The sequence below is a fragment of the Euprymna scolopes genome, chromosome 44 (assembly GCF_053919585.1).
Source record: "Euprymna scolopes isolate OS-2025 chromosome 44, ASM5391958v1, whole genome shotgun sequence".
Taxonomy (NCBI): Eukaryota; Metazoa; Mollusca; class Cephalopoda; order Sepiida; family Sepiolidae; genus Euprymna; species Euprymna scolopes.
The window spans coordinates 350,001-358,860 of record NC_136525.1 but is presented as its reverse complement, the minus strand read 5'-3'; positions in this window follow the sequence as shown (position 1 = coordinate 358,860).

Here is an 8,860-nt window from a genome sequence, read left to right as displayed (position 1 = left end):
CTGTCCCATCACTACTGTCTACTATCGTTTTCATGTTTGTATATAAAAACATTAAGGACGACATACTTTTTTGATTGTGGGTGGTATTGTACTAGTTCATCACCAAGGAAACTGCATTCCGTGTGCCGTTTGTTTGTTGCAAATAGTTGCACTAATTATTGAGTAAAGTTTTAATTAGATAAACAACTAAATTGATTCTTAATCGACTGTTTACGTTGTAATTCTAGAAACCTCGTCAAACATAAACATTCAGAGATAGTAACGAACACTTATAAGATCTTTTACATACTTTTATTCTTCCACCCAAGAGAGATATTTACTGTGGAAGTTACGAATAAATGTGCATAGTTACGAGCAAATATAGATAGTTACGAACAAATATAGATAGTTACGAATAAATATAGATAGTAACGAACAAATATTGATAGTTACGAGCAAATATGGATAATAAGCTTTTCGTAACTATCTATATTGGTTCGCCAATAAAGATTTTCATATTATGACCGTCTTTATTTTTATCATGTAATTGCAAAAAAGGTTTTATGAGTAGAAAATATTCACTTTTTGTGATAGGTGTGCGGTGAAAATTTAAAGAGCTCAATAGTGTGCCGCCATGTAAAAAAGGTTGAAAACTGGTATTGGAGAAATATTTTTTATGGATCCCTATTTTCGAATATATGTTAAAAAAATTACAGCGTTACATACCGATGTTACATACCGGTGTTACATACCCCTTTTAATTTTAACCTGGTTCACTCCTTTTTGTGTGTTTATGAGAAGAGTAGATATCCTTTTTTTGCGGTAAGCTGACCTACATTCAGCCTAGGTGTAGTGAGATATGTAATTTTGTGTTTTAGTCTATATTTCGAATATTATATATATATATATACATATATATATATATATATATATATATATATATATATATATATATATACGTCATCACCATAGAATACTGTTTTGTTGTTTCATAACTCATCAGTGCGGCTAGACAAGCAGCTACCTCAAGCTAGGATCGAATCGAAACCCGACCGGCCAAATGACTATCGGAGCTTATAACCGTTGCTATAATATATATATATATATATATATATATATATATATATATATATATATATATATATATATATATATATATATAGATATATATAGATATAGATATATACAGACTTATTTATGAATATATATATATATGTTTATTTTTATTTTATTTATTTTCTATTGTTATTGTCAATTTCTAATCTTTTTTTGTATCGCTATCTTAGAATAAATTTATCCTGTGCACAGTTGTTCGCTATTTCTCTCCTACAGTTTAATAGATGTTGAAGTTCTTTAAAGAATATGATAGCAAATAGTTCATTTAGGCATAATCTACATGGATCGTCTGGATCCCTACATGTACTTGCTTGTCTTACTATTTTCCATTCGACTATCGGTGAACCTCCACTTTCTTTGAGTTCCCAGTATTGATTTGCTAATGCTGTTTTCATTTTGTGTTCGTTGTTTGTTTTTGAACGTACCTTTATGGTCATAATACCTGGTTTTGTAATCTAAAGGGGTCATACGTATGTAATATTTCTTGTTATTCGAGTTTCCTATTGCAAATATTGTGGCCTGGTAAACTATGCTTTTGGTTTGGCATTTATTTTGAAGTAGGCAGAGTGTGCGGGATCTACATTTGCATTTATCTTGTTCATTATTAGTGTTTTTACTTTTATTACTATTAGAGTTGTATTTGTTGTTGACTGGGTTTGCTTTATTATTATTATTATTATTATTATTATTATTATTATTATTATTATTATTTCTACTAGTTAAATTTTTTCCCTTTGTGTTAGTTTTATTTTTATCGTGTTGTTCACTTTTGAAATTTATTTTGCTATTATTGTTTTCATTGTTCTTATTTAATATTTTGTTATGTGCTTCAATTATCACCTTTAAATTTTCGCAGCAGCTGTATGATGACTTAAGGTTATTTTTATTGAATATTTTGTCTACGGGATTGGTTACGGGGAAGTGCTTTTCAATGAGGTCTAGAAATTTTTGCCAAGTTTTGTTTGTAACATTTGATTGTATGGCGCTGTATACCAGATTATATTTCTTTTTCTTCTATTTTTTAATTTTATTATAAATATCCGTATTTCGTTGCTTATATTTAATATGAATATTTTTGTACCCACTATTTTTGGATTGGACTTAGGGTTTACGTATATTGGATTAGTGTTATTTTTTAAAGTAGGGTTCATATGTATTTTTCTAAATTTAATGTGACGTCTAGGAAATTTGTTTTTTTTTTTATGTTAGCTTGTACGTCTACTTTTAGGACTAATTTTTTCATTTCTTTATGTATGATTTTCTTAAAGTTTTCCCCTTGACTTTGTTAGAATCTTTTTTCCACCATTTCTATATAGGCCGATCCATCATCTCTATATAGGCCGATATCCGTAGTATCAAATAATCTAAAGTGCCCATTGCCAAGTCAAAAGAGTTTGTCATCCTTGTTTTTATCCATAGGTTATTGTTATTTACTAGAACTGATTTTCTACATTTTTTAATAATGTGGATTTCTTCCAAGGATATATCAGTATATACTTCGGCAAACTCCTGGGCAATGTTGAAAAGTTCTTCTGATATCGAAGGATATCCACGATGTCGAACTGTAGAAACGTACATTTATTTTTGTTGTTTATATTTTTAAAACAAATGATTGCTTCGGCAGTATTTACCCACTGGTTTAATTCCAGGTCCTGTTTGATTTGTTTGTTTGCTCTAGAACGTATTGCTTTACTAATTCTACGAATTTCTGGTTTAGTTGGGTTTATCAAGCGAATGCTAGGGTTTTTATTAAAGTCATATTTGTGGTCTTTGAGTAAAATGTAAGTCTTCTCTAGGTTGTAATTTACCAATTTATCGCTAATTTTTAGTTTATCGGTGATTTGTTTAGTTTCAGTATTTATTATATCTATGTAGTTACATTCGTTTGTATCCAGTTTTCTGTAGTTTTTTGTAATGTTTTCTGTGATTAGTTTGTTATATTCTTGTTTTTCTATTTTTATAAAAATTTCTGGTTTTATCCGCTTTTACAAATATTTCATTATGTTTCTAAAGATTTTGGGTTGTTTTTTTGGGGAAATTACCTTCTGCCTACCATTGCCACTGTCACCGAGATTAGTAGACACTTTGACCAATTTCTGACTTCCTTGCATTGCGCACGCCGTCATCTGTTTTCTCTTTCAGCACCTTTTCGTGACACGCCGGATCATACACTTCCGTTATTTATCCTTTACTATCCCCTCTTCTTATTGTTCATATTTCCTCTTTCTTTTTTATTTTATCCCTTTTAACAAACAGCATCTTCCTTACATCTTCAATCTCCTTTCTTTCCTTCTCTTTTTGTGATTTTAATTTTAATTTAATTTATTTAAATATACTTTTTCTTCCCTTTTCCTTTTTCCTTTTTTCTCTTTCTCCTCCCCTTTCCCCTCTCTATCCATAACTTTTGGTTTTTAATACGCATATGTAATAAAAAAAAATCTTTCCTTATAATTTATTTTTGGCTTAAATCGTCTGATGATATGGACTGGATAATTTGTTATCCCGTCTATAGAAATAACTTATAATGATTTAAGTTAATACACCCGAGGTTTAAATAAACACACACACACACACACACACGCGCGCACACACACACACACACACACACACACACACACACACACACACACACACACACACACACACACACGCATATATATATAATCATGATAATGTCGTTTATCAAATTGCGTTTGAGTTTACAATATCATTTCAGCTGATATTTGGGCTTGATGATGAATGCCCTGGAAAGCCGCTTTTAACTAATGTTTAATTTTAAAATATACAAACGAAGAAATGATTTGCAACGATTATAAATTGTACTTCTTTTATCAAAAATTAAATTTATTAATATGAAAAAAAAATTGAAATTAAATGATGGAGTACACGCGGGCTTAAACAGGGGATAATTCGATCTGCAGTCGAATGCGTTACCACTGATTTATCTCCAGATTCTATGCAATCTGTTTTCTAAGAAGAAATGATTTGTTGAAATTTTATTATATCCCTTAACTGGTCTAACATAAAATATTCACGTATTAAAAATTCTTCTTTTTATCTATAAGAGAGAAAAGCTATTTAAGATCGAATTTTTTGATTTTCGATACATATCGGATGAATTTCTGTTCAAAACATATCTAAGAATATTGCCAGACATATGAATTTGCTTTGTGTGAAATTTGCAAAAGATTGGGTTAGCTGTTTCGGAATCTATGAGGAACTCTCTCTCTCTCTCACTCACACACACAAAAAGTAACTTTTATATAATAGTAGAAGTAGTATATATATATATATATATATATATATATATATATACGTTTTATTTTTTATTACCGTATCTTTCTGTTAAGTTACATTATTGTTTCAGCTACCCGGCCGTTTTTTTTTGCCGTCTGTAGCTTCCTCAGACTTTTACAGAAATGTTCGTTATGATGGGATGAAAGAGCGGATGGTGTCCCGTGATAACGAACATTTCTGTAGAAGTCTGAGGAAGCTACAGACGGCAAAAAAAAACGGCCGGGTAGCTGAAACAATAATGTAACTTAACAGAAAGATACGGTAATAAAAAATAAAACGCATATCTGCTCTACAACAATATTGAGCACTGTCTTCAGTTTTTATTAATTACCATTTCTACTATATATATGTTTAATTATTATAGTAAAAAAAATAATTATGACAGCCCCTTTAAGAAATTCGTTTCTTATCGTTGAGCACTTTCAGTTGAATTAAAGTCGGTCAACTTAGCTTTTATGCATACATCATCGTATAACGATTAGATCACTCTCTGACGTACATAATGAACATTTAAAATTAAAAATGTTTAAATTCGACGTTATTTCACGCGGTTAATGGTAGCCGAATGGATTAAGGTCTTCGCTAATCGAGCCAGAAATGTCTCGTGATGCGGAGTTCGAATCGTTCAACTGGTATTAATCGTGACACCCTGCACTGAAGATTCCCAAAAGGATGAAACACTAGTGTCTGTAGGTATTTAATTATTATAGTAAAAAAAATAATTATATATATATATATATATATATATATATATATATATATAAGTCAAACACGGTAGTGTTTGAATATATGATTAAGTGGCAGTTTTAGTCATTTAGAACTGCTTTAAATTTCACCGCTCACCCAAATTTCAAACAATTATAACAGTTTATAGATCACCTTCTCAGCTATATAGGGAAAATATAAAGTGAGCGACGCTTTTTATGACTGGTTACCATAGCAAACACATCGCTTCAGCGACTACTGTTGCTACTAATTCACTAATGAAAGCATAAAACGGAGGTACTTGTGAGATTTTTATGAAAGCGGATGAATGCCGTACATTGTTATTACATATGTATTTAAGGGGCAAAAATTAGATTGAACTGAAACAAAGAACAAGTGAATTTATTGGAAGCTTGGAAAAATCATGGATTACAATAGAAAAATGCGAGCTTGAAAAGTAATATGGTTAAGCTTAAACATGTAAAAGTAAAAGACTAGTTGTTAAAACTAAAAAAAAAAGGATTAGTTACAACTGGAACAGAAAAGGGCAAAATATTCTAGTAAATAATATAAAAAAATTATAACTTAAAATATTGCAGCATTAGAATTTAAAAAAAAAAAAAATTCAATTTATAACATTATATGATTATTTCTTGGTGCTGAAATATTTTAAGTTATAAATTTATTATATTTTTTACTAGAATATTTTGTCCTTTTTTTGTTCCAGTTGTAGCTAATCCTTTACTTTTCTATGTTTAAGCTTAACCATATTACTTTTCATTTTTGCAATTTTCTATTGTAGTCGCTTGTGTGGTCGAGAGGTAGAGCAGTCAACACGGCAGTTCTAGGTTCGATCCTTGGCTTGGGATATATATATATATATATATATATATATATATATATATATATATATATATAATTGCCGGTTTTTAGATAGGTATGCAGTTCTGCTACAAACAACTTTTCATATTTTACCCGAAGGTGGACACGTGTTGTCTTTCGCTGATAGTCGAGTGGGTGTGGTGGACATAGTTTCTTCATTAATCTATTTCATTGAACAAATTGTTTTCTTATTTTTGATTGGATGTGGCCAACGCCCAACATATACCTCCTTCTCAGTGAAATGAAGGCCATGGATAGCACACATTCTTCACTCATCCCAGGTCACGTGGCCTTGTTAGCGAGCTAAATTTAACCTCATCAATTGATTCGCCACTGTTGTAACTTCACATTCTATCTATCTATCTATCTATCTATCTATCTATCTATCTGCCCATTTGTCTATCTACCGATCTATTTGTCTGTTTGTCTGTCTGTCTATCTATCTATCTATCTATCTATCTATCTATCTATCTATCTATCTATCTATTCTCAATATATATAATAATGATGACCTGATTCTAATATTTTTCCGATTCATATACAATTACTAAATCCAATTCTAAAATCGCCTAATCTTCTATTTTCCTTTGGGAAGACTAAAGATTAACTTTAAGATCTATAATAATAATTTTAAATTCATAATAATAATTTTAAATTTACAATAATAATTTTAAATCTATAAGAATAATTTTTAAATCCATAATAATGTTTTAATTTAATAGTAATAATTTTTAAATCTATAATAATGATTGTAAATCTATAAAAATAACCTTTAATTCTATAAAAAGTTTTTGAATCTTAAAAGATAATTTCACATCAATAAAAATTATTTTAAATCTCTAATAGTAATTTTTTAATCTATAGTAATATTTTTTAAATCTATAATAATAACTTTAAATCTATGATAATAATGTTGAAATCTATAGGAATAATTTCTGGATGTACAATAATAGTTTTAAAATCTATAAGTAAAATTATAAATCTATCATAATAATAATAATAATAATAATAATAATAATAATAATAATAATAATAATAATAATAATAATAATAATAATAATAATAATAATAATTTTTAAATATATAGTAATAGTTTTTAAATCTATAAAAATTTTAAATCTACAATAATAATTTTTAAATTTCTAATGATGTTTATATCTATGGTAATAATTTTATAATATATAATAATAATTTTAAATCTATAAAAATGTTTAAATCTATAGTAATACTTTTTTAATCAATAATGAAAATCTTCAATCTATAATAATTTTTAAATCCATAGAAATAATTTTTGAATCTATAATGATCATTTTCAACGTATAATAATGTTTAAATCCATTGTAATAATTTTCTTATCGATAATAATAATAATAATAATAATAATAATAATAATAATAATAATAATAATAATAATAATAACATTTTTTAAATCTATAATAGTAATTTTTTAATCTATAATAATTTTTACATTTATAAGGATTTTTCAATCAATAACGATTTTTAAATCTATAGTGTCATTTATTACATCTGTACAATCATTTTAAATCTATTATAATGCTTTTTAAACCAATAAAAATAATTTAAAAATTAAAAAAATAATTTAAAAATTTATATGTAATAATTTTAAAGTTTAGAATAATTTTTAAATCTATGAAATAATTTTAAATCTCTATCATATTTTATAAATCTATATAATAATTATTAAATTTATATAAGTTTTAACTATATAATACACATTTTTAAAATGATAATAATACTTTTTAATCTATAATAACACTTATTACATCTATATAAATATTTTCTAATTCACAATAATAATTTTTAAATCTATATCGTAATTTATAGATTTATATAATAGTAATTAAACCTATACAACACTTTTTAAATTTATAATATTAATTTTTAAATCCATACAATAATTTTAAAACTAAATAATTATTTGTAAATCTACATTTTTCTTGTTAAAACTTTTTAACGTATTTTATCTAAATTTTTGATAGACATATTCTGAGATATTCATCTCTATTTACCACGCGTGCTATTATTTCATATCTATCTGTGCCATATTTTATCTAAACTTTTGATAGACATATTCTGAGATATTCATCTCTATTTACCACTCGTGCTATTATTTCATATCTATCTGTGCCATATTTTATCTAAACTTTTGATAGACATATTCTGAGATATTCATCTCTATTTACCACGCGTGCTATTATTTCATATCTATCTGTGCCATATTTTATCTAAACTTTTGATAGACATATTCTGAGATATTCATCTCTATTTACCACTCGTGCTATTATTTCATATCTATCTGTGCCATATTTTATCTAAACTTTTGATAGACATATTCTGAGATATTCATCTCTATTTACCACGCGTGCTATTATTTCATATCTATCTGTGCCATATTTTATCTAAACTTTTGATAGACATATTCTGAGATATTCATCTCTATTTACCACTCGTGCTATTATTTCATATCTATCTGTGCCATATTTTATCTAAACTTTTGATAGACATATTCTGAGATATTCATCTCTATTTACCAGGCGTGCTATTATTTCATATCTATCTGTGCCATATTTTATCTAAACTTTTGATAGACATATTCTGAGATATTCATCTCTATTTACCACTCGTGCTATTATTTCATATCTATCTGTGCCATATTTTATCTAAATTTTTGATAGACATATTCTGAGATATTCATCTCTATTTACCACTCGTGCTATTATTTCATATCTATCTGTGCCATATTTTATCTAAACTTTTGATAGACATATTCTGAGATATTCATCTCTATTTACCACGCGTGCTATTATTTCATATCTATCTGTGCCATATTTTATCTAAACTTTTGATAGACATATTCTGA